Source organism: Macaca mulatta, chromosome 6 (genome assembly GCF_049350105.2).
Source record: "Macaca mulatta isolate MMU2019108-1 chromosome 6, T2T-MMU8v2.0, whole genome shotgun sequence".
NCBI classification, from domain to species: domain Eukaryota; kingdom Metazoa; phylum Chordata; class Mammalia; order Primates; family Cercopithecidae; genus Macaca; species Macaca mulatta.
The window spans coordinates 31,359-57,661 of NC_133411.1; the positions used below are offsets into that span (position 1 = coordinate 31,359).

General features: G+C 40.7%; 1 long non-coding RNA gene across 1 annotated transcript; it reads right to left on the reverse strand.

The window, feature by feature from the left end:
• Window positions 1–4,958: 4,958 nt before the first annotated feature.
• LOC709820 (uncharacterized) lies at window positions 4,959–19,505 on the reverse strand. Its single transcript, XR_013418150.1, has 2 exons — window positions 17,262–19,505; window positions 4,959–5,488 (listed from the first exon to the last, which is right to left on the reverse strand). It is a non-coding gene; the product is annotated as an uncharacterized LOC709820 (long non-coding RNA).
• Between the last annotated feature and the right edge of the window lie 6,798 nt (window positions 19,506–26,303).

The window sequence follows — 26,303 nt, forward strand, 5'->3', positions numbered from 1 at the left end:
GTACCTCTTCTCCCTCCTACCCACAACTGACAACTGCCCATCCACTCCAGCATTAGAGATGCTACTAATATGTGAATTTTTGGTGGTCCCTCTAGGTGAGCCTTCCCAGACTTTCCCTTTTCCAGGAGCTCAACCTCCTGTTCATGTCTAGCTGTCTATCTACTCTAACAGAGCCTACTATCCTGTGTCTTTCCCAAAAATAGTGAAGGAACAATGAATTGGAAACCATAGAAAATGATATACATGTAGATGAAAACTTTACAACTTACACAAATAATCACTCATAATCATCCTTACACTAAAAATGCAAGACTATACAATTTCTAGAAGAAACTATAGAAGAAAAGCTATGTGCCTTTGGGTTTGGTAATGAATTTTAACAAATGGCAAAAAAGGTTGATATACCCAGAAGAAACGACAATGTGAATTTCTTAATATTTATAAATATTTAAAGTTTATACTCTGGAAAATACCTTGTGAAGGGAACAAAAAGACATGTCACATATTGAAAGAAAATATTTGCAAAATACAGATCTGAGAAAGACTTTGTATTCAAAATACATACAAAATTCTTAAAACTGAACAATAAGTTAAACAGCCCAATTAAAAATGCACACAGATCTGAACGAACACCTCACCAAAGATGATCTACAGAAGGCAAGTAAACATACCAAAAGATGCTCAACATAGTACATAACTGAAAACCACAATGAGATAGCACAGCTGGTCTATACCTCTTACAACTGCTAAACTCTTTAAAAAATGACAAATTGCTGGAGGAAAAACAAGAACTCTTTTCATTGCTGGTGGGACACTGTGTATAAGACCAAAATATGCCACCCTAAAATATAATGGCAGGAAACCAGAATATGCCACCCAAAAATATGTCCCTTTGGCTTAAGAATTATTCCAAGCTGATTATTTTGAAAAAAAAAAAAAAAAAGCCAACAAAGGAAGTTCTGAAAACAGAGTAGAAGTTACCCTTGTGTAAGGAAAATTTACATCTATAAAGGAAATCCCCATTTAAAAGCTACCTCTCTCTCTCAGCACCAAGAAGGGTAACTAAATCACTAAAGAGTTTTATCAATAAGGTATACATGTTTTTAAAACTTTTCTGTTTTTCTCATTTTAATCTGTTGTTTGTTACAGAGGGTCCTATCTAAGAATTCCAAAAACACAGAAAATTGTTTGTCCTCCCCTATTACAAGTTGGGCAGTTTTTTCCAAAGCTAAACAACTCTCACCTTACAATCCAAAAATCACATTCCTAAGTATTTTGACAACTACTTTGATGTTATTTCTAAATAAAAGCTACCATGCAGTTATTTACAGAAGCTCTATTCATAATGACCAAAGGAAAAAAAGAATCAGAAAGTCTTATAGTAGATGACTGTGTGGGAATCCACTCAGACATCAAGAGTTCTTATAAAGATTATTTAAACGAAAACATTTGAGATACTGAAGATAAAGGAAGAAATCTTACCAGAACTTACTTTATCCAATTAAAGCAGAGCTCCCAGAAAAATACAGCTGCCATTAACTCCATCCAAGGAGTTTCTTGCAAATTCAGCTGCCATGAAGACAGTGTACTCTTTCCCATTAGCATTGATAAATGAAAATGAAATCCTAAGCTCCCAACTGACTGAACAGACCAACTCTTGGCTGAGGGAACCCCAGAGTAACTTTCAAAACTGAGTTCTCAGCTTGGCCAGGATGGGATGATGGGGGTCAGATACACCGCGTTATTCCCCCTCGTTTGCTAACCATGATGAGGCTTTCTTCCCTAAGGATTAAACAGAAACCAGCCCTTTCAAAGGTGCCACCACTGATATCAACCTCTCCTTTCTTGCCTAATAAGAGACCACCCATGATGGAGAGGTTCTGGCCTGTGTACAGAGGATGCACAGAGCGAGTTTTCATGTCCTCTGCTTCACCTTTTAATGTCAGAGGGCTGAAAACTCTACCCTGGGATCGTGCTAACACTGCCATCTTTTGTACATGGGACCCATGAAGAAGCAAGAAACTCAATTGCACAAGCATGCATTTCTCCTTTCATAAATATTCATGACTCCTCCTAGAGTTTATTAAATATATGTTTTTGCCAATTCCACTCAGCATAAATTACTATTTCCTTTACATCTCCCTTGAAGCATCTGTTTCTGGCTTCTGGCTGGAGGCTATGCTTCCCAGTCTGTGAGAAGGACAATCCTGCAGGCTGCAACTCTTTATAGGAAATAAATCTCTCATTGGGTGTGGTGGCTCATGCCTGTGATCCCAGCACTTTGGGAGGCCAAGGCAGGTGGATCACCTGAGGTCAGGCGTTTGAGACCAGCCTGGCCAACATGATGAAACCCTGTCTCTACTAAAAATACAAAAAATTAGTCAGGCTTGGTGGTGGGCATCTGTAATCCCAGCTAATTGGGAGGCTGAGGCAGGAGAATCGCTTGAACCCAGAAGGTGGAGGTTGCAGTGAGCCGAGATCGCACCATTGCACTCCAGCCTCGGTAACAAGAGTGAAACTCTAAAAAAAAAAAAAAAAAAAAAAACCGTAAAAATAAAGAAATGTCTCCTTTCCAAATTTATGAAATTGTCATTTTGTTAATCATTTTGGATGCTGAAGAACTTGTAATCCAATGAGTAGAAATGTTGGTAGCCCATTTATGGCTGTCAACCTGCCAATTCTCAGGAGTTTGTATGATCCTAAATCTGAAAGAATCTCATTCCATTAGGATTCTTGTCTCCTTTTCTGTTGCCTTTGCCCACTGGCTCTGCCAACAGGGGTCTTTCTTTCTCCTTGGCTATCTTTGGATAGGGGGGCTCCATCTTCTGTACCACCTTAAGGAATGCCTTTTGCATGCATGGCTAAGTCATTGAAAAGCCTACAGTTTCAGTAACATTTTGAGTGAGTACTCTGTGAAGCTGGGTTGGAATCTCAGGCTTCTTTGTCTGGAAGGTAACTCTTGGGATACAAGTTTCTTATCCTAGCTTTGGTTTTGAGGCCTCTGTGTTCTCCTCTTGGGTTGGAAGTTATTCCTGGCTTTTTGTTTCATGGTGTCTCTGTGATCTTGATCTTGCTCTTTTCATGGGAACTTCTCAGTTGACTAAATTCTCCCTTCTCAAACCTCTGCTGACTATGTGTTCCACCAATATGGAGCTAATTCTGTCTACTTCCTTTCCTGTTTGCATGACTTTACTAAGAATAAGAATTATTTAGAACTTAAATGGCTCCTTTGAGAAAATTTTTATCTTCCAAACTGCCTCCTTTTAGATCTTTCTCTTCCCATTTGAGTCTCTCAACTCCCTACAATCACTGAAACTTTAGGCACCCTGCTCCATGCCTTGGAGGCTCTCAACATGCTCAAGAATCTGCAAAAGCAAACACCTGGGGCTGAAAAATAAAACAGAAAAAAAAGTTATTTCTCAGCCTCTGTAAGATTGTATGTCAAAACAAAAGAAAATCTTACAAATCTCCAAAATTATTAGCGAGAAAAAAGCTTTAGCCCTCATATGAAGAAGGTAAAAACTTGTTCTGTTTTCCAGAAACACAGTTATAATACAAATAAAAAATGGGGCAAAGACAAAAACCAAGTCTTGTGTATAAACTAGTAAATTTTGTATTATTGTAATCACATTAGTCAGGGTTCTCCAGAAAGACAGAATCAATGTGATATATGTAGATAGATAGATGAGAGAAGACTCATTAGGGGAATTGGTTCACATAATTATGGAGGCTGAGAAGTTCCACGATAGCCTATCACCAAGTTGGAGAACTAGGAAAGCGTAGCATGGCTCAGTCCAGGTCAAAAGGACTCAGAATGAGGGAAGCCAATGGTGTAACTCTCATTCTGAGGCCAAAGGCCTGAGACCCTAAAGTTCTGATGTCAAGGGCAGGAGAAGAAGGATGTTTCCATTTCAGAAGGAGATAATTCCCCTTTCCTCTTCCTTTTTGTTCTATCTGGGTTCTCAACCAATTGGATGGTGCCTGTATTCATCCATTTATACACTGCTATGAAGAAATACCCGAGTCTGAGCAATTTATAAAGAACAAAGAGGTTTAATGCACTGACAGTTCCACATGGCTGGAGGGGCCTCACAACCATGGTGGAAGGGGAAGCAAAGACGTCCTTCTTCACATGGCAGCAACAAGGAGAAGTGCTGAGCCAAATGGGAAAAGCTCCTTATAAAAACATCAGATCATGAGAACTCACTCACTATCATGAGAACAGCATGGCAGTAACCACCACCATGATTCAATCACCTCCAACTGGGTCCCTCCCACGACATGTAGGAATTATAAGAACTACAATTCAAGATGAGATCTGAGTGGGGACACAGCAAAACCATATCTGTGCCCATCTACATTGGGTCAGGGTTATCTCAGTGTCTTCCAGAAATACCCTCACACATATGCCCAGAAATTGTGTTTTACCAGCTGTGTGTCTCTTAATCCAATCAAGTAGATGTCTAAAATTAACCATCAGAATATTTATGCCTGATTCATGCCTGAAATTTCAGGATGAAAGCTATGAAATCTCTATTTGTGTTTGTATGTCTATTAATGTGTGTTATGTATATGTGATATTTTCTTAACTCAGGTTAGGGTTGCAAAATTCATTTATAAAATTCTTTAAAAGTGTTCTATTCTAACTTGGCTTGCGAAAACATAAGCATTTATAAATAAATATTCACCAAACTCCTAGAAATATAGGAACTGGTCAAATGTTTTTTAAGTTAACACGATTTGGATAAAACTTAGTTAAATAAGGTTAATATAATATTTTTGGTGTAATAAAACAACTATGTCTTCAAAGTTACCACTATCGAATATAAAACAAACATAAATTCCTGTTCTGCTTGAGTTCTACTCAAATAAGCTAATATTATACTTACTAGAAACGTAAAATCTTAAAGCTTTTAAATTTGATTCTAATTAAGTTGTCATTCTTATGAAAAACATTATTTCTTTTTTATGGTGAAAAGATATACATATATTTAGAGTTAGTCAGTTGGACTCGGTTTAGATGATCCCAATTTTGTTGCAACATCCAAAGCATCATAATCAGGAGCGAGTCGAACATATGCCTTCTTCTCTTTATCAGGTCGAATCAGGATGTTGACTGTGGCCACATCCATGTCCCAGAGCTTCTTCACAGCCTGTTTAATCTGGTGCTTGTTGGCTTTAACATCCACAATGAACACAAGTATGTTGTTTTCTTCTATCTTCTTCATGGCCGACTCAGTGGTCAGCGGAAACTTGATGATAGCATAGTGGTCAAGCTTGTTTCTCCTGGGGGTGATCTTCCGAGGATATGTGGGCTGCCTCCGGAGTCGCAGTGTCTTGGGCCACCTCAAGGTGAATGACATGCGGATCTTCTTTTCTGTATGTTGCTGTGGACACCTTTCAACACTGCCTTCTTGGCCTTTAAAGCTTTGGCTTTGGCTTTGGCTTTAGGAGGGGCAGGAACTTCCTTCTTCACTTTCGGTGCCATCTTGTGAAAAGCGAAAAACATTATTTCAAAAATAATTTGTTTACTGTAAATCTGCTTAATAGTAGTTTCCAAAATACTTTTGGTAATTTTTAATCTTAAAGTTAAGCTAAGTAAAAGATTTGCATTAAATATCTAGACCATTTATAAATAAGATACAATACTAAAACATTACTGAACATAAATAATTAAAGTTTATATAATTTTCGCTTCTTATTTTTACAGAAAGACTAAAGATATTTTGGACCATTAATAAACATGTTTTTGTCTACCACAATGAGAAATTGTACGATGAGGAAACACATCCATGTAGATGTTGGGAGATGGTATACTCATACATTTTCTAACCTACTATGGAATGCTAATATATGACAGTTTATAACTGTTTACTTGTTAGTTTTCTCTGGAAAATAAAAGATTACTAAGTATTAAAATTATAATCCATATGTGTAAATAAAACTACTAGAAGCAATAGAATAACTAGAAACAACTCTATGCAAAGCATGCAAGAAAAGTAGGGCATGATTCACAAGTAAAGTAGGATGTATTTTTTATAAGGAATACCTTACAAAAAATACAAATAAAAAGAGATATCTAACCTTCCCTGTGTTATATTTGTATCAGTAAAATGTTGTTTTCAGAAATTATATAAAATTCCTGGAAATTTGTCAATGTCCTCCTTATCCATGCTATGTGCCAGTATAGAGTTATGAGTCATAATTCCAATTATTATTTTAAATGTTGTGCCGGGTGCAGTGGCTTATGCCTGTAATCCCAGCACTTTGGGAGGCCGAGGTGGGTGGATCACAAGGTCAGGAGATCAAGACCATCCTGGCTAACATGGTGAAACCCCATCTCTACTAAAAATACAAAAAATTAGCTGGGCGTGGTGGTGGACACCTGTAGTCACAGCTACTCGGGAGGCTGAGGGAGGAGCATGGCGTGAACCTGGGAGGCGGAGCTTGCAGTGTGCTGAGATCACGCCATTGTACTCAAGCCTGGGTGACAGAGCGAGACTCTGTTTCTAAATAAATAAATAAATAAATAAATAAATAAATGTTGCATGCCACAGAAAAAATCAAATATCCTTGTCAACTGTGGTATAATCACAGCCATTTCATACTCTTTGTCATTTAGATATTATTTCCCCCTGATGCTCTCCTGAAAGCTCCTGCGATCAGCTACAGGTCAGAATGTTCATCTCCGATACAGGACTCCCTCTGATACTCATGGAAAAGAGTATGACAGGTACTCTGGTTAAAGACTTCTGATGATATTGCTTAAATAACTTTAAGACCATACACTTGACTCAGTGAAGATCTCCAGAAGCCTGGTGGAGAAATTGAAGGGGTCATGAGACTGCTAACCCAAGATCCAGCAAGACTGGAATTGATTACGTGGCACTGAATGAACTGATGAAAACTGATTATAATATTATAGCTTTTTAGAGCATTGCTGGTTCTTTAATGTTCTAGTTTCTGAATTTAAGAAATCTCTTTCTCTTAATTTAACTGTAACTTACAACAATTTGGTAGATTATACTTTTGTAAACAGAAATGAAGCGTTTACATTTTTTTCCCTGCCTAATCTCTCCAGAATTTTGAAATTCTTACTGAATACTCTTTTTTTCATGATGATATAGTTATTAGCAAAAGTCCAGTAAGAATCTGTTCACCTTATAACAGGACATAATTGGAAAATTTGGTTATATTATCAAGATTTTTACTGGAACATCATATTTTAGAAGTGTACCTAAGATCAGTTATGACCAGCAATTTTAAGGAAGTAAGGTTGACTATTATGGAGACAATGCTTACAAAGCACTGTGAGAAATGGGAAAGTTCTTCTTCAAAGATTGTAAAAAGTCACAATTTCTTACTATAAGATTGCTATCCACTATTTGTGTGTGTGTGTGTGTGTGTGTGTGTGTGTGTGTTCCAAATCAGTTGTCCTAGCTTGCTCTGGCATGCCTGGACAGAACTAGACAAGCCCCAGCCCATACTGTATGCCATTCCTTATTTGGAGATGCTTCCTTAACTATCCCTGGCAACTTCCTTTTCTTTCTTTGTTCTATTCCCCTTACCTAATTAAGAAAGTTTTAAACTAATAGCCAATTGGGTAAAGTGTAAAATGTGAGGTCCTATTCCAGCCAATGGTAACTGGACACAGCAGTAGGGTAGACACATCAGGTTATAAGTAACTCTGTCTCCTTTGTTCGGTGTGCTCTTGTGGCTGGACAGCTATTGAGTAGCACCCTTTCTGCAGAAAGTAAAGCTCGCCTTGCTAAGAGATTATTTGTTCCCATGTTAATTCTTTTTTTTTTTTTTTTAGAACACCAAAAACTTCGTTCCCAACAGCACTCTGAGAAAAGTCAGCCTGATACTTACATTACAGGGTTCACAGCCTTACAGGTTAGTAAAGAAGGTCATTTCCTGGTAGGCCCAGGAATTTAGGGATATTTGGGGGGACTCAAGAAAAGAGGAATTCACACAAAGCTATAAGGACTGCAGCTGAAATTTGATAGTATGTTCTTAGCTTGGCTTTTAGCCTGAATGAGGCCTTTAAAAGTCAAATCTGAGATTCTGTATGAAAACTTCCAGCAAAGAAACTTGAAAGCACCTATGTGGTCGTCTCCTGTTCTTGCTGCACTTACGTAAATAATCAAGAAAAATCTAACAAAACTATACTTAAATTTAAAACAAGAATAGTCTTACTTTGATTATGGTCAAAAATGATGGTTACTACAGAGAATAACTTTATGTTTCAATGGAAAACTATAACTTGGCCGGGCATGGGGGCACATGCCTATAATTCCAGCACTTTGGGAGGCCAGGAGTTCTAGATCAGCCTAGGCAACATGTTGGAAACCCCGTCTCTACCAAAAATATAAAAATTAGATGGGCACGATGATATGTGCCTGTAGTCCCAGCTAATCAGGAGGCTGAGGAGGGAGGATCACTTGCACCAAGGAGGTAGAGGTTACAGTGAGCCGAGATTGTTGCACCTTTGCACTCCAGCCTGGGTGACAGAGCCAGACCCCGTCTTGAAAAAAAATTTTTTTTTAAGGAAAGCTATAGTTATTGTGGGTTATCAGATTCTAGTCTTGTTTCTTGTTTTTGGGCTATTTTTACCTCTTTGTAAACTGGATCCTGCCATCTGATGAATTTTGTCCCACAATAATACTTGTGGAATAAGAAGCCAAGTATTGTCTCTCCTACTAATGTATCTATTGTCAGTTAATTTGAAGGTCTCCAACCCTGGAACAAAGTTAGAAGAGGTAGGTTTTGCTCCCCAAAATGCATAACCAAACTGTGGTACATTCATGCAATGGAATACTATTTAGCCATAGAAAGGAACAAGCTATCAACTCACACAAAGACATGAGTGAATCTTGTATGCACATTGCTAAGTGGAAGAAGACAGTCTGAGGAGAATACACACAGTGTGACCTCATTTAGTGAGACACTGCAGAAAGCAAACTACACAGATGGGAAACCATTGGCTCCATGGGGTGGGGGTTTCAAGCATTTCATATGATACTTTAATAGTGGGATACCTACCACAATGCACTGGTCAAAATATGCAGAATTTTACAACCAAATGGGTAAATCAAACTCTATTCAAATTAAATAAAATTACTCAGGATGTGGAGTATCCCAGGACAGAATACATCATGTGAAAAATAATTTAACTATGCTACAAATTACTGTGGTTTGGATGTGGTTTGTCCCTGCAAAAACTTGTGTTGAAATTTGACCCCCAATGTGGCAGTGTGGGGCAGTGGGGCCTAGTGGAAAGTGTTTGGGTCATGGGGACGGATCCTTCATGAATAGATTAATGTTCTCCATGGGGATGAGTGAGTTCTGCTCTCACAGGAATGGATTAATTCCTGCAGGAGTAGGTAGTTAACAAGAGTCTGGGTTCCTTGGCTTCCCTCTTGCTTTCGTTTTTGCTATGTGATCTCTGGTGCACCCCTTGCTCCCCTTCCACTTTCCACCATGAGGGGAAAAAGACTGAGACTCCACCAGATGCAACTGCCCAATCTCAGACATTCCAGCCACCAGTATTGTGAGCCAAAAGGACCTTTTTTATTTATAAATTACCCAGCCTCAGGTATTCTGTTACAGAAGCACAAAACAGACTAAGACACAAATGTAGGAAAAAACTCACTGAAGGTGTAGGGAAAATGGTGTTGACCTAAGTCCCTTTGAAAATTAATAGAATCCGTATGCTGAAGGCAAACAAACTATACTTCATCACTGGATTCTATTTTATAAAATTCTTTCCAACAGAAGCAATTGTGAACAATTGTAAAACCACAGTATCTGTATCTGGAATAAAACAATGACTTACATAAGTCGCAGATGGTAGTAACCAGGTTTCTCACTGTTGAAGTGGGAGGTTACAAATTAGCAAGGGGAGAAGGCTAGAATGATTCATGTGCTATTAGATCAGAGGTGGAGACATGAACGTAAACTTATGTTTAGTTTAATATAGATACACACAGTTCTACATAGAAAACTTTATAATTAGGTGTGTATAGGTAGGTTACACACACACATATACTTCCTAGCATTGCTAATGAGGAACAAGTGCTCATTCAACAATGTGCTCATTCGGCAGCCAGATGTAAGTTTTCCTACCATTCTGAAAGGAATGAGGCTCTTTGAAGAAATGTCTGATACTAGAACTGGGACAGTAAATATAGGAGTCGGGATAATCTTGAAGTATCAGAAAGTAAGCACTAAAAAAAATTAAAATATATCAAAGAAAAATAATAGCCAATAAAAACAGCTACTGATGGCCAACACAGGAATGAATTGTAGTGTTGAATAATAATTAAAGCTGAAAGTAATTATCTAGGTGTCTGTATTTGTATACACAGGTGAATAAGAAAACAGAGTTGCATAGAAATCTCCTTTGCAAAAGAATTCCAAGTAATTGATGTAGACACTCAGCCATCAATAATGTGGAGCCAACTCCTCACTCCGTAAGTGTGGGCTCTGCACAGTGACTTGCTCCAAAAGAACACATGCAGTATGGGCAAGGAGGAAAAATAACTTCACAGTGGAGAAACCTGACAAACAGTAGCTCTTCCAAATGATTCAAGTGAACATAAAAGGTGACAGTTCACCTTGAGAACATGCAGTGACAATGGGGGACATTCTACAAAATTCCTGACCAATCCTCCTCAGTACTATCAAGGTCATCATGACATGGAAAGCCTGACATACTGTCACAGCCAGGAAGAGCCCACAGGGACGTGATGACCACATGTCATGCGTGATCCTGGATGGGATCCTGGGTCAGAGTAAGACAGAACCAAGGGCATCCAAATGAAATATGAACTTTAGTTAATAATAGTCTATCAGTATTGGTTCATTAACTATGACAAATTATGTAAGATATTAATAAGCCATGTGAGACACACTGATAGAAGATGTTAATAAGAGATGAAACTAGGTTGCAGCTACATGGGAAATCTCTGCATTTTTGGGGGGGCAATTTCTGAGTAAGTAAAAAAAAATGATGTAAAATAAAACTTTATTGAAAACAGTTATAATTTTTGAATACTTCTTTGTTTAATTATTTATACCACGAATTACTAGTAATTGACACTGTTAACTAGTCCTGTTTTTTTAAATAAGAGCATTTATGACACAAAAAATTAAACAGTACAGATTGATATATAAATCAAAACAAATGCTCTTTACATGTTTTCTGTTAGAGTAGTCACACATATGTGTAAACTTAATTATCATACTTTTTTCTTGTGCTGTAGTTGTGTCCTGGTTCATTCTCTAAAATGCTGTTCGCCTTAGACCGGGAAAAAAAACCTTACAGACTCTGTTTCAATTCATGGCTAAATATTTTCAAAACAGTGACTTTGTAAAAATATGTTCCAATGGAAAATTGATTCATTGTGATGGGATCACTTATTCCAAAGACTTCTTGTCTTCATTTCGTGTCCATGGCTACCTTTTAGCCATAATACAACAGAATTGCCCATGTGTTTCTTGTTGTTCTGAAGGGTTATAGATATACAGGGGTTGGTTATATTCATGTTTATTTACATATATGTTTAAAATTGTCCATATAAGGGTTTTAAAGATTACATTGGAAGCCTTATGTTTTAAAATGTACTCAGAATTTGTTTTAACCAGGGATGTTAAGACCTGGAGACATGGAAGTGACTGTCCCATTCAAACTCATAGATCCCTAGAAATAGAAGGCACAGGGACGCCCCAGGCAGAGGCAGGAGAGGGGAAGGCACGGGCAGGATCCTCTGCTGTAGTCTCTGTGGGACAGCAAGGGCAGGCAGGGCAGGCAGGCTTAGGCTGCCCAGCGTTAATAGCTTCAGCAGGCTCTGGGGCATAGGGGCCATTTCTAGTTGTCTAGTACCTCACCCTGTGGTGATTAAGGAAGGGCGGTATTGTCTCCTACAGTATCAGAGCTAGATAAAGTAGGTGGTTAGGAGTATGGGTTCTGAATTGGTAGTTTAATTGGCTGGTCCTGGGAAAGACAATCTTTTCCCAGTATAGACTAGATGCTAGAGCATCAAGAAAACAGAAAATAAGAAAATATAATTAATGCATTCTGTGTGTACAGATGGAGTCTTCTTTTGCTTCCCCAAAGGAAGAGTCCACAGGAGCCTGGCAATCCTGGACCTGAGGAAACCCTGAAAATGTTGGTATCTGCAGATCCTCTCCAAAAAGAGATCGCCAATCTCCTAAGACTACAAGCTGATCCCAGCCTTCTGGGAGCCAAGAGGGAGAAAGAATCCGCTGATCTCCCTGCTCAGTAAATTGGCTTTCACTAAATACTGTCTTTGCATAAGCAGCATTATCCAGTGTCCTGGAGCTTAGAAAAGTTCTGTTTCAGTATCTGAAGAAAATAAATTGTTTCTTTTTCTGATGTCAGGGAGGAGCATTTGACTGCCAGTGTGGACTGAGGGGTCTTGGGATCAGTCTTCCCAATGTGCTTTGAACCGACCCTCTGTGTCTGCCTCACCATCTCCTCAGCTTACCTAGACACTTGGGAACCCTAACACAAGCCCTTCTAGGAGTCTGTGGTGTGGCTTAGCTGCCTCTGTAGGAATCTCTTGGGGTTAAACATTTTCCACTCTGCTAAGTCAGTGCCATCTGTTCTTTGGCTTCATCTTCAGAAGACCCTGAGCCCTTCCCCACCCTCCTTGCCCCACCCTCCACACCAACTACGTGGCGCCCTTGAGGCCATAGGGTTGCTACCATAGGATTTTTGTATTGAGTGCTCTCATTCCAAGCAACTGTGAGAGATTTCTATGGCAGGGCCTCCGGGTTCCTGTCAAATTAAATTGTAGTTGAGTGGTGGGTGCTATTTAAGAAGCATCCCCCTTTCTCCTTCCTAACAGAGCCCTGAATTATTCAGTCACGTGGTTTGAAACATGGGGTGGGTCCCGGTTGACTTAACCAGCACTGTCTCACCCTGTGTCACAGTTACTGGTTCCAAAGTGAGTGCATAACTGAGGCTCATGCCAGGTGCCACAAAGCACTCCCTTGGTCCCCCTAATGGACTTTGGGATGGGCGGGGTCTGAGTTGTTCCAATTAGAGTCAAATACAAGTTGCGCTAGGTTGTTAGGAACAAGGGTGTGCTTGTTCATGCTCCCTCTTTGGTGAAGAATGCAACCTCAGAAATTGTTCCTGGAGATTTTGCCACATGCAGAATTATTCTGACTTCACTGAAGGCAGAGCAGAAAATTGGGAAGAGACTGAGTCCTGGTAGCATCCATGAGCTTCTGTGCTCAGATTCACACTGAAGCCTGGCCTCCTTCTGAACTACCCACCTGAGTCAATAAATTCCCTTGTATTTAAAGTAAAATTGAGCTGTATTTTTAGTTACTTGCACCTGCAGGTGTTCTGTGAAGCTGGTACTGTGACTTTGCATCTGAGAATTTTTACAGTGTTTCTCTCATGGTTGAGTCAATCATTTCAAGGATGCTCTGAGGGTAAAAAGAACGATGAATTGTGAAGCAGTGAATTGTGCTGCCAGGCACAATTCATTGGACAATAGAAAGCCTCATCTCCTGGGCAGTAGAAAGTTTCATTGTACATAAATTACATATCTTGTTTCTGTCTCAACCTCTTATTTTTTCATATGCAAAGGAGGTAAGGAAATCCAAATAAGTCCAGCAGCTAATATGCTTCTCAGACATGATCCAAAACAGAATTGAATTATGTAAGCCTTGTTAAAATTCATCATCATCATTCATATTTCTGAATATTTAAATTAGAAATTCTGAAAAAGTAGTTTGTTTCAGAGGTAGTTTGTATGTAGGTAGGTATTTTTTCAGGATCAAAAGTTTATTTTTTATTATCTAATTGAGTTTAATTTACATATAACAAAATTTAGTAATTTTAAGTGTACAAATCAATGCATTTTGACAAATATACATATAGTCATGTACACAACAGTACCATTAAAATACATTTCATTACCCCCAAAATTCTCTTGCATGCTGCTGTAGTCAGTGACCCCTGCCCCACACCACAGCTTCCGGCAGCTGCTTTCTTTCACTCTAGTTTTGTTTGTCTTAGAATATGATACAGGCCACATGCAATAACTCAGGTCTGTAATCCTAGCACTAGATTGAGAAGCGGGGATCACTTGAGCCCAGGAAGTTGAGACCAGCCTGGGCAACATGGCAAAACCCCATCTCTTAAAACACACACACACACACACACACACACACACACACACACACACACACACAAATTAGCCAGGTGTGGTGGCACACCCCTTTGGTCCCAACCCCTTTGGTCCCAGATACTCAGGAGGCTGAAGAATCACCTGAGCCTGGGAGGTCAAGGCTGCGGTGATCTGTGATCACATCACTGCACTCCAGCCTTGGTGACGGAGTGAGATGTTATCTCAAAAAAGAAGTATTTGATATAAATGGAATCATATAGAATATTCTCTTATACCTAGTTTCTTTCATGTATTCTAATGCCTTTGAGATACGTCCATGTGATTTCCAGTGTATATGTCATTCTTATGTTGGGCAGTAACCGTTGTAGGAATATATTACAGCTTATCTACTCTTCAGTGATAGACTATTTTAAAAATATTTGGCTATTAAGAAGAAAGTTGTTATGAATACTTATATTCAGACCTTTGTGTCAACAGATTTTCACTTCTCTTGGTTGAAAACTTAGGAGGAATTATTATTTTTTTAGGTTATGGATTTTTAAATGATTGTCAGTTGCCAGTTACTTTAAAAAAAATGTAAGTTCTTAAATTTTAAAGTTTAGGATGCCTGACTACCCTGACAAAAACAAGCAATGGGGAAAGGATTTCCTATTTAATAAATGGTGTTGGGAAAACTGGCTAGCCATATGCAGAAAACTGAAACTAGACCCCTTCCTTACACCTTATACAAAAATTAACTCAAGATGGATTAAAGACTTAAACATAAGACCTAAAACCATAAAAACCCTAGAAGAAAACCTAGGCAATATCATTCAGGACATAGGCATGGCCAAAGACTTCATGACTAAAACGCCAAAAGCAACGACAACAAAAGCCAAAATTTACAAATGGGATCTAATTAAACGAAAGAGCTTGTGCACAGCAAAAGAAACTCTCATCAGAGTGAACAGGCAACCTACAGAATGGGAGAAAATGTTTGCAATCTATCCATCAGACAAAGGGCTAATATCCACAATCTACAAGGAACTTAAACAAATTTACAAGGAGAAAAAAAACCCATCAAGAAGTGGGTGAAGGATATGAACAGACACTTCTCAAAAGAAGACATTTATGTGGCCAAGAAACATATGAACAAAGGCTCATCATTACTGGTCATTAGAGAAATGCAAATCAAAACCACCATGAGATACCAACTCATGTTAGTTAGAATGGCGATCGTTAAAAAGTCAGGAAACAACAGATGCTGGAGAGGATGTGGAGAAATAGGAACACTTTTACACTGTTGGTGAGACTGTAAATTAGTTCAACCATTGTGGAAGACAGTGTGGCAATTCCTCAAGGATCTAGAACCAGAAATACCATTTGCTCCAGCAATCCCATTACTGGGTATATACCCAAAGGGTTATAAATCATTCTACTATAAAGACACATGCACACGTATGTTTACTGCAGCACTATTCACAATAGCAAAGACTGGGAACCAACCCAAATGCCCATCAATGATAGATTGAATAAAGAAAATGTGGCACATATACATCATGGAATACTATGCAGTCATAAAAAAGGATGAGTTCATGTCCTTTTCAGGGACATGATGAAGCTGGAAACCATCATTCTTGGCAAACTAACACAGGAACAGAAAAGCAAACACCACATGTTCTCACTCATAAGTGGGAGGTGAACAATGAGAACACATGGACACAGGGAGGGGAACATCACACACGGGGGCCTGTTGCAGGGTCGGGGCCTAGGGGAAGGATGGCATTAGGAGAAATACCTAACATAGATGACAGGTTGACAGGTGTAGCAAACCACCATGGCACGTGTATACCTGTGTAACAAACCTGCACGTTCTGCTCATGTATCCCAGAACTTAAAGTATATAAAAAAAATAAAAGTCACAGGATGTTTGTGATAGTATCTATTACACTGATGTTGACATCACACATGGCTGACTATTTGGAGACTCCAAGTGAAATTTCTTGCAGTTCTCAGTGCCAGGAAAATATGTATTTCTGGATAAAAACTCAAAAATTTTAGAAAAACTTCCAAGTTTCATAGTCTAGAGCTCTAACACTGGAATCTTCCAAATTTAAGGATTAATGATTTACCTAAATCTAAAAATAGTAGGTTGCAGATGTATTTAAACAGTGTGCCTAGGTAGTATGCTTATATATTAAGATTAAAATGGTCTTCTAAAGTTTATTAATTCTAATATAACCTTTATTGTTTCATGTAGACATATCTTTCTGGTTCCCAGGATAATTTAAACAATTAATTCTAAGCAACTACTAACTTAGTTCTAGATTGGGATATCTATTTATGCATTTGAAGCTTTAGATATGTATTTCAAATCAGAAATGTGTGCTGGTCATGGAAAGTTGTGACTTAGAGCCTCAGGTAAGTTTTTTTTCATGTGAACATACTGCTTCCAATTGTTGTTATGCCCAGAGCAGACAATTAATAAATACCCTTGGAACTGAATGAGTGATTAACTGCAAATATCACAATACATCTTCTTAGCGGGAATGATAATTAGACATATTTAGTCCTTGCTGTAACCTAAGAAAGGAATTCTTTTCATTAAATGTTTAATGTCTCACCCCCTTCATACAGCCGGAGTTACTGATTCTGTTTGATGTGAATTCAGTCTTATAAAAGACCCATCATTATAACCTGCACTTATGCTTCCTATAGTATTGGAACTTCCAACTTGTATACAAAATAGATATCCTTCATATTCTTAAAAACCACAAGAAATCTCCCTTTATTCATAATAAACACAGAATTAGGTATTCTATTAAACTGAACAATAGAACTCACTGGGAGTGACCGCATAAACTATATCACGAATTGTCAAAGTGTCTGGAAAAGTCAGTGGGCCATTTCGCTCCACGCTGTGCCATGAGCCAACCAAGAGGGTTGTCAGTGACTCTGCGTGGGTCACCCAGGGCACGTGGTGCTGAGGCTGTCAAAGAGCAAGACGGGGCTGCATCTAAACTCAGGCCTCTGCTAAGTGTCCGAACTCGGGCAAGATGCTAAAGACTTTAGAGACGTTTCCTTTTCTATGATTGGGGTTATAACACTCACCCTGTCAGGTTCTCCTGTGCGTTGACAAGGCCGGCACGTGACACACCAGGGGCAGAGCTGGACGGGAACCTTCTTCCTCAGACATCAGGGTCCTCATGAGCATCAACAAAATAAAGAGAGCAGGAGAGCAGGAGAGCGGGGGAGCGGGGGAGCGGGGGAGCGGGGGAGCAGGGGAGCAGGGGAGCAGGGCATCTCCAGCTGTGTCGGGACTGCAGCAGGGACTCAGCAACAATCAGTCTCTTTCTCTTGTTTCATCCAAATCATATATTTAAAAAATAGGTGGGGTTATCATGGATGTTTATATTGATTCCTGGGATCAGACAAACATACCTTTCCTTGTCATGCTGTTTTCTCTTCCCAGATGGTTTGAAGAGCTTCGTTTTGGACTTGATATTCCTGGAGTGCATTTCTTTTTCTAATTAGTTCAGTCTTGACCCTGAGCCATCACCCCTCCAGAGTAGCAGGATATTCCACTCCACCATTGTTGGGGTGCCACAATTTCACTACTAATCAAAGGCTCCTTGGTTACTGAAAAATGAGAGACGTACCTCTAATAATCAGTCTAGATTGTCACTGCTCACTTCCTCATTTTCCAATTCCACAGGGGCCCCCCAAAGCCCGGAAGGTCTCATTTCAGACGTCTTATAGACCATGGGAACCAGGAAACACTGGGAACCGTAGGGCCAGCACCCACCTCATTTGCACCCTGTCTCTGTTTCCATCACCCTATAGATATTGCCACAGAGCAGTGTTGGGACCCACTGGAGATCTGACTGCTCCCAGTCTGGGAAACTGCCTTCTCTCCCTCCACTGATATCGTATTTCTACTTTCCACCCCACAGAAATCCTTAAACTAATCACAAAAGGGATTGGTAGTTACCTGGTGTGAAGCAGAGCTGAGCCAAAGGATGAAGCAATATTGCAATGGACTCTGTCATTGATATCACTAGTTCGCAAATCTGTTACCACTATGGTCAAATTTTTATATTCACTTTAAAATTATAACTCATTCTGCTCATTGTATTCAAGGCAACATCTACCCTAAAATATACTCAGGCATTAATTTACGCTCTTCTGTTTACAAATGAGAATTCATAAGCAAATTGAGGTAGCAATTACATTTTTTTAAACTGAAGGCAAAACAGAAGACATATACACATATGTCAGAGAAACAAAACAGAGAGCCCAGAAACAGACTGAAATACAGCCAGCTGATCTCTGACAAAGGAGCAAAGGCAATTCAATGGAGAGAGGAGAGTCTTTTTAACAAATGATGCTGGAACAAATGGACATCCATGTGCAAAAAAAAAAAAAAAAAAAAAGAATCTATAAACAGACGTTACACCTTTTACAAAAGTTAATGCAAAGTAGAGATTAGATCAATATATGAAATGCAAAATTTTCAAACTCCTAGAAGATAACATAAGGAAAAACTCTAGATAACCTCGGATTTGGTGATTCTTTTAGATACAACACCAAAAGCATTATTCACGAAGAAAAATATTGGGAACTTGAACTTTAACATAAAAAAACTTTAGTTTTGTGAAAGATACTGTTAAGAGAATAAAAAGACAAACCAGAGACTGTGAGAAAATATTTGCAAACTATATCTAAGGATTCATATCTGAAATATGCAAAGAACTCTTAAAACTCAATAAGAAAACAAACAACCCAATTAAAAATGGGTAAAAGCTGAACATTTATGCAGATGGAAATTAAGTATATGAAAAGATGCTCTGTATAATGTCTTATTAGGAATTGCCAATTAAGACAACAGTAAGATACCACTACATACCTATTAGAATGGCCAAAATCCACAAGACCAAAAACAGCAAATGCTGGTGAGGATGTGGAGCAAAAGAAACTCGCATTCATTGCTGTGGGCATTATGTGACATTTTGGAAAAGGGAAAATTACATAGATAGCAAAATAATCAGTGGTTGACAGGGGTTGGGAAGAGGAAAGGATGGATGGGCAGAGAGCCTTGGCTGTTTAGGGCAGTGAGACCACTGTGTGCGATTTCACAATAGTGGACCCACGACAGTGTGCAGGTGCCCACACCCATTGAATGCAGACCACAAAAAGGTATTAATTACATAAACCATAGACTTTCATAATGAAATAAATGTTTTTTAAAAGAAGATAGTGTTGTTCAGTTACTGTCTACTTTCTGAAATGGAGATGGTGGAGCGCTTCCATGGTTGTGAGGATAAAAATAGATTAGAGAATGTAATAACTAAAATAGGTGTATAAACATTGTTAAACTATTTTATTCTCATTTTAAAAACATGCCTTAAATATATTTGTTATGCTTTACAATTGAGCAAGTAGTGCAAACACATTAATATAATTCTCCTCTAGCTCCACTCAGAAGTCAGGACTGCAGGGCTTCAGTGCAGGACTGCACAGCTCCACCTGCACCTGCCAAATGCAACAACCTCTTTCAGTGTCATTAAAATATTTCAACAGGAGGATTGAGTTTAGATCCAACCTGTGTTTTCTCCCCTGGAAAAAAAGGTTTTTTTGAAACAAAGAAGGTCTTTACCATCTTCATCCGAAATGCTGAGGCATCTGCAATGTCTGCTGTAAGTGACACCAGGCTCTCCTCTGAAATCTAGCAATGGGAAAATAGACTGTAGATTCTGCTTTCAGAAAGGGGGGAATCAGAACTAAGTCAAAATGCCATGTCCTCATTCATAAACATCTTATTTTACAAATTCCACAGGTTTAGTTATTTTGGGATTAATATGGGCCTATATTAAAGTGCATTTATTAATTTAGCATGAATTGTTCAAATGCATTCTGGATCCTGAGCTGACATCCAGCAATGCTGAGTGTGGGCCTGTGTGAGTCACCAGCAATGAAGAGCCTCAGGTTATTGTATTTATAAAATGAAGGGGTTTAGGCTTGCTCTGATTTTTTAAAAACCATTTTTAAAAGTAAAAACTTTTTCTTGCTATATAAAAATGTACAAGAAAAACTCAAACATTACAAATGATAAATTATAATTTTATTAATATAAATATTTTTGTGAGCTCAATTTATATGACTTAGTTATTATAAAAGAAATAAGCAAGGCCAGGCGCGGTGGCTCAAGCCTGTAATCCTAGCACTTTGGGAGGCCAAGACGGGCGGATCACGAGGTCAGGAGATCGAGACCATCCTGGCTAACACGGTGAAACCCCGTCTCTACTAAAAAAATACAAAAAAACCAGCCGGACGAGGTGGCGGGCGCCTGTAGTCCCAGCTACTCGGGAGGCTGAGGTAGGGGAATGGCGTGAACCCGGGAGGTCCAGAAACACCGTTTTTACATTGCCATAGCTAATGTTAACACCTCCTAGAATAAAGGGGGAATCACCACCAAGGGTCAGTTCTGGTTCAGACTCTGGAGTGAGGGCATTATTCTTTTTGCATATAATGCAGTGACTCCACATTGCACCAGTGGCTTGGTCAAAAAAGACAAAATTTCTGGGGAATTAGTGTTGATTATTTTTAGATATCATAATCTTGGCTTTATGGACACCTTATATTAAACAGATCTCACTTGCCAAATGCCACAGGATGCAGGCCAACAGACAGGCTCCGAGGGGTCTTGTGAGCTGGAACTGCCATATAAGCAGAACCACAGGAGAGAGAGAACACTGCCCATATCCAACACAGCGTAGCCACCCTGAAAGCCTCACCCTTTCTTTTAGAAATGTGTTTAGATTTTATACACTTTTGCTAGATTTTGTTATGTAAGATTTATGTATTGAAAGGTCTTAAAGATTTTTAAATGTTGAGTAAAATGTTCACGAGTATAGTTTATATATATAGATGTATATGAAACAAACCTGTCATATAATTTATTTTCTTTAAAAACAAGGCACTGGCTGGGTGCAGTGGCTCACGCCTGTAATCCCAGCACTTTGGGAGGCTGGGACGGGCAAATCACGAGGTCAGGAGTTTGAGACCAACCTGGCCAACATGGTGAAACCCCGTCTCTACTAAAAATACAAAAAATTAGCTGGGCATAGTGGCAGGCACCTATAATTTCAGTTACTTTGGAGGCTAAGGCAGGAGAATCACTTGAACTCGGGAGGTGGAGGTTGCAGTGAGCCAAGATCATGCCACAGCACTTCAGCCTGGGTGACAGAGTGAGACTCCATCTGAAAACAAAAAACAAAAAACAAGACCCTTATACAAATTACCCTTGGAACTTTTATTTAGAATTTAAGGTTATTTGTGGTTTAGTGTCATGTAAACAAAATTCTCCCAATTGCTAGGGTCCTCTTGGGGTGCTGCATCCTGTAAGATATGATCATGCCAGAAAAACAGACCCTTCTCCATCTAGGAACTCAAATGCCAAGGGTGATGCCAGATCAACTTTCATTACTGAGTCATATATTCCTAAATTCAGTGTATCATAGAAAAACAGACATACCCTTAACAGTTTAACCTGACAAAGTTCTGAAATACTTCCGTTGCAATAAAAGTTGTGAAAAGGCTATCTTGCTAGAGATCTCTGACTCAGAGAAGAAAGTGAAGGCTGGGCACAGTGGCTCATGCCTGTAATCCCAGCACTTTGGGAGGCGGAGGCAGGTGGATTACTTGATGTCAGGAGTTCGAGAGAAGCCTGGGAAACATGGTGAAACCCTGTCGCTACCAAAAATAAAAAAATTAGCTGGGCATGGTGGTGGGTGCCTATAACCCCAGCTACTCGGGAGGCTGAGGCAAGAGAACGGCTTGAACCCTAACCCGAACACGAACCCTAACCCTAAACCTAACCCAAAACAGAACCCGAACCCTAACTCGAATCTTAATCCTAACATGGAACCAAACCCTAACCCTAACCCAACCCCAACCCTAACCCCTAACCCGACCCCGACTCCGAAACTGACCCTGACCCTAACCCCTAACCTCTAACCCTCTAACCCTCACCCTCGCCCTCGCCCTCGCCCTAGCCCTAAAACCCTAACCCTAAAATCCTAACCCTAACCCTTGGGTGGAGAGAACCTCTGTGCGCAGGATTCAGAGGGGATTTCGGTTTCCCGTTTTCCACACTGAACCATTCTAAGTAGTCTCTGACCTTCGTTATTCAGGGCTAGAAACAGGAAGTATTTTATTCACTGTGGATGCGGCCCCGAGTTGTCCCAAAGCGAGGCGGTGCCGCCAACGTCTGTGCTGAGCACAACGCAGCTCCGCCCTCGCGGTGCCCCCCACGCCAGGGTCTGGGCAGGGTAGAACGCTGCTCTGTCTTCACGGTACCCCCGAGGTCTGTGCAGAGGAGAACACAGCTCCGCCCTCGCGATGCTGTCAGTGTCTGGGCTGAGGAGAATTCAGCTCCGCCCTCACAAACGTACAGCAACGGCGCTGGCGCAGAGTCGCACGCCAGGCGCGGGCGCAGGCCGACGCAGGCGCAGAGTCAGAGGCCGGCGAGGCGCAGGCACAGAGTCGCACGCCAGGCGTTGCGCAGGCCGGCGCAGGCGCAGAGTCGCAGGCTGGCGCGGCGCAGGCCCAGAGTCGCGCGCCAGGCGCGGCGCAGGCCGGCGCAGAGTCGCAGGCCAGCGCGGCGCAAGCGCAGAGTCGCACGCCTGCGCGGTGGGGGGGGAGGGGGGAGGGTCGCGGCGCAGGCGCAGAGACGCATGCTGCGAGGGGAGCGGCGGAGACGGGCGAAACATCAGTAATCTGAAAAGCCGGGCTCCGGTGACCTCTGCTTGCAGCCGCGCACTACAGGGCCCTCTTGCTCACAGTGCTGTGCCAGTGCGCCCCTTGCTGGCGACTACAGCAACTGCAGGGCCCTCTTTCTTGCAGTGGTGGCCAGCGCCCCCTGCTGGCGCCGGGGCACTGCAGGGCCCTCTTGCTCGCAGTATAGTGATGGCACGCCACCTGCTGGCAGTTGGGGACGTTGCAGGGCTCTCTTGCTCACAGTGTAGTGGCAGCACTCCCGATGCTGGCAGCTGGGGACACTGCCCGGCCCTCTTGCTCCAAGTGAAGTGGCGGCTGGCTCCGCAGCTGGCAGCTGGGGACACTGCCGGGCCCTCTTGCTTGCCTTGTAGTGGGGGCACGCCCCCTTCTGGCCGCTGGGGGTACTACAGAATCCTCTTGCTCACAGTGTGGTGGCAGCACGCCCCCTGCTGCCAACCAGGACGCTGCAGGGTCCTCTTGCTCATGGTGTGGTGCCCGTGCGCCACCTGCTGGCAGCTAAGTACACTGCAGGATCCACTTGCTCACAATGTAGTCGTCGTATGCCCCCTGCTGGCAGCTGGGGACACTGCCGGGCCCTCTTGCTGGCAGTGTCGTCGCAGCACAACACCTGCAGGCAGATGGGGACTATGCAGGGCCCTCTTGCTCCAGGTGTGATGGCTGGCGCCCCCTACTGGCCACCTTCTGCACCACTTAACGCTGGAGCGCCAGTTATTAAGCGCCATCAGTTCTGGAAATTCAAACTGAAACGGAGCTATTACTGGGGAGAGCTGATGTCCCAGTTCTTGTCTAACTTGGAAGAAGTATTTTCACCAAGAGGCAATACAAAGATGGCAGATAACTTCATTGAAAAAAATACAGTGTGAAGAGCTTATTGTAGAAAAATAGGAAGGAGTAGGCTGATCGTGCAGGAAAGAAGCCTAAGAGTCCTGTGCAGGGAATTTTATTTTGGACTTCTTCACATTCCTGCCTCTGTCTCAAGTCTCCACCTGTTTTCTTTGTCTGGTTTTCCTGCTACTGCCTTAGGTCCCCAACTTGCTCCACTTAGGCTTGTGGGACCTCCTCACTGTTGGTTGAGGCACATGTGTGGTGATCAATCCGAACTCACTCTGGCACCAGGCTCCTTCCCGCCATCCCAGGCAGGCTGACAGCAGTCACATTTGTATCTACTGTGCCTATCTCTTTTGAATGTCCTTCTCTGCCCTAATCTGTACTTATGGTGCCAGGTTTCTTTTAAGAATGTCCCCTTTGTCCTTATCAGCATGTATCCAGCAGTATTGTGACATTATTACTGCAGAGTGAATGATGACTGGGGCATCTTAAGAGGAGTTGTAGGGTGTTTCTTTATGCATAGGTACCTCTTCTCCCTCCAACCCACAATTGACAAGTGCCCATCCACTCCAGCATTAGAGATGCCACTAATATGTGAATTTTTGGTGGTCCCTCTAGGTGAGCCTTCCCAGACTTTCCCTTTTCCAGGAGCTCCCCCTCCTGTTCATGTCTAGCTATCTATGTGCTCCAACAGAGCCCACTATCCTGTGTCTTTCCCAAAAATAGTGAGGGAAAGATTAATGGGAAACCATAGGAAATGATATGCACGTAGATGAAAACTTTACAACTTACACAAATAATCACTCAAAATCATCCTTATACTAAAAATGCAAAACTATACAATTTCTAGAAGAAACTATGGAAGAAAAGCTATGTGCCTTTGGATTTGGTAATGAATTTTAACAAATGACACAAAAGGTTTATATACACAGAAGAAATGACAATGTGGATTTATTAATATTTAAAGTTTATACTCTGGGAAAGACCTTGTTAAGGGAACAAAAAGACAAGCCACATATTGAAAAAAAATTTGCAAAATACAGATCTGAGAAAGAATTTGTATTCAAAATACATACAAAATTCTTAAAACTAAACAGTAAGTTAAACAGCCCAATTAAAAATGCACACAGATCTGGACACCTCACCAAAGACGATCTACAGATGGTAAGTAAACATACAAAAAGATGCTCAACATAGTAGATAACTGAAAACCACAATGAGATAGCACAGTTGGTCTGTATCTGTTAGAACTGCTAAACTCTAAAAAAAATGACAAATTGCTGGAGGAAAAACAAGAACTCTTTTCATTGCTGGTAGAAGACAGTGTGTAAGACCAGAATATGCCACCCCAAAATATGTCCCTTTTGGCATAAGAATTATTCTGAGCTGATTACTTTGAAAAAATGCTAAAAAAGGAAGTTCTGAAAACAGAGAAGTTACCCTTGTGTAAGGAAAATTTACATCTATAAAGGAAATCCCCGTTTAAAAGATCTCTCTCTCTCTCTCTCTCTCAGCACTAACCAAGAAGAGGATAACTAAATCATTAAAAGAGTCTTATCAACAGAGAACGCATGGAGTTAAGTCTGTATAAGAAAACTTACCCTTGTCTACTGTGCTTTTGCTTGCTATGTCCCCACTACTGAGCCTCAAATCTTCTTTCTTTAAGTTGAAGATAGCATTTACACTTGAATTGAAAGCCACCTACTGGGGATTTACTCATTTTTCCCTGAGTATCTCCCATGTATCCATAAGGTATACATGTTTTTAAACTCGTCTACTTTTTTCTCATTTTAATCTGTAATTTGTTACAGAGGGTCCCATCTAAGAATTCCGTAAAGGTAGAGAGAAAATTATTTTTCCTCCCCTATTAGTAGTTGGGCAGTTTTTCCCAAAGCTAAACAAGTCTCACCTTACAATCCAAAAATCATATTCGTAAAGTATTTTGACCGCTACTTTGATATTATTTCCAAACAAAAGCTACCATGCAATTATGTACAGAAGCCCTATTCATAATGACCAAAGGAAAAAAAGAAATCAGAAAGTCTTACAACAGATGACTGTGTGGGAACCCACTCAGACATCAAGAGTTGTTATAGGGGCCAGGCACGGTGGCTCGCTCTTGTAATCCCAGCACTTTGGGAGGCTGAGGCAGGTGGATCACAAGGTCAGGAGATCAAGACCATACTGGCTAACACTGTGGAACCCTGTCTCTACTAAAAAAAATACAAAAAAAATTAGCTGGATGTAGTGGTGAGCACCTGTAGCCCCAGTTACTCGGGAGGCTGAGGCAGGAGAATGGCATAAATCTGGGAGGCGGAGCTTGCAGTGAGCCAAGATCGCACCACTGCACTCCAGCCTGGGTGACAGAGAGAGACTACATCTCAAGGAAAAAAAAAAATTGTTTGTTTTATATTTAATAGTGATAACTCTGAAGACATAGTTGTTTTATTACACAAAAAATATTAAATTTATTTTATTTAAGTTTTATCCAAATCACATTAACCTGAAAAACATTTGGATCGGTTC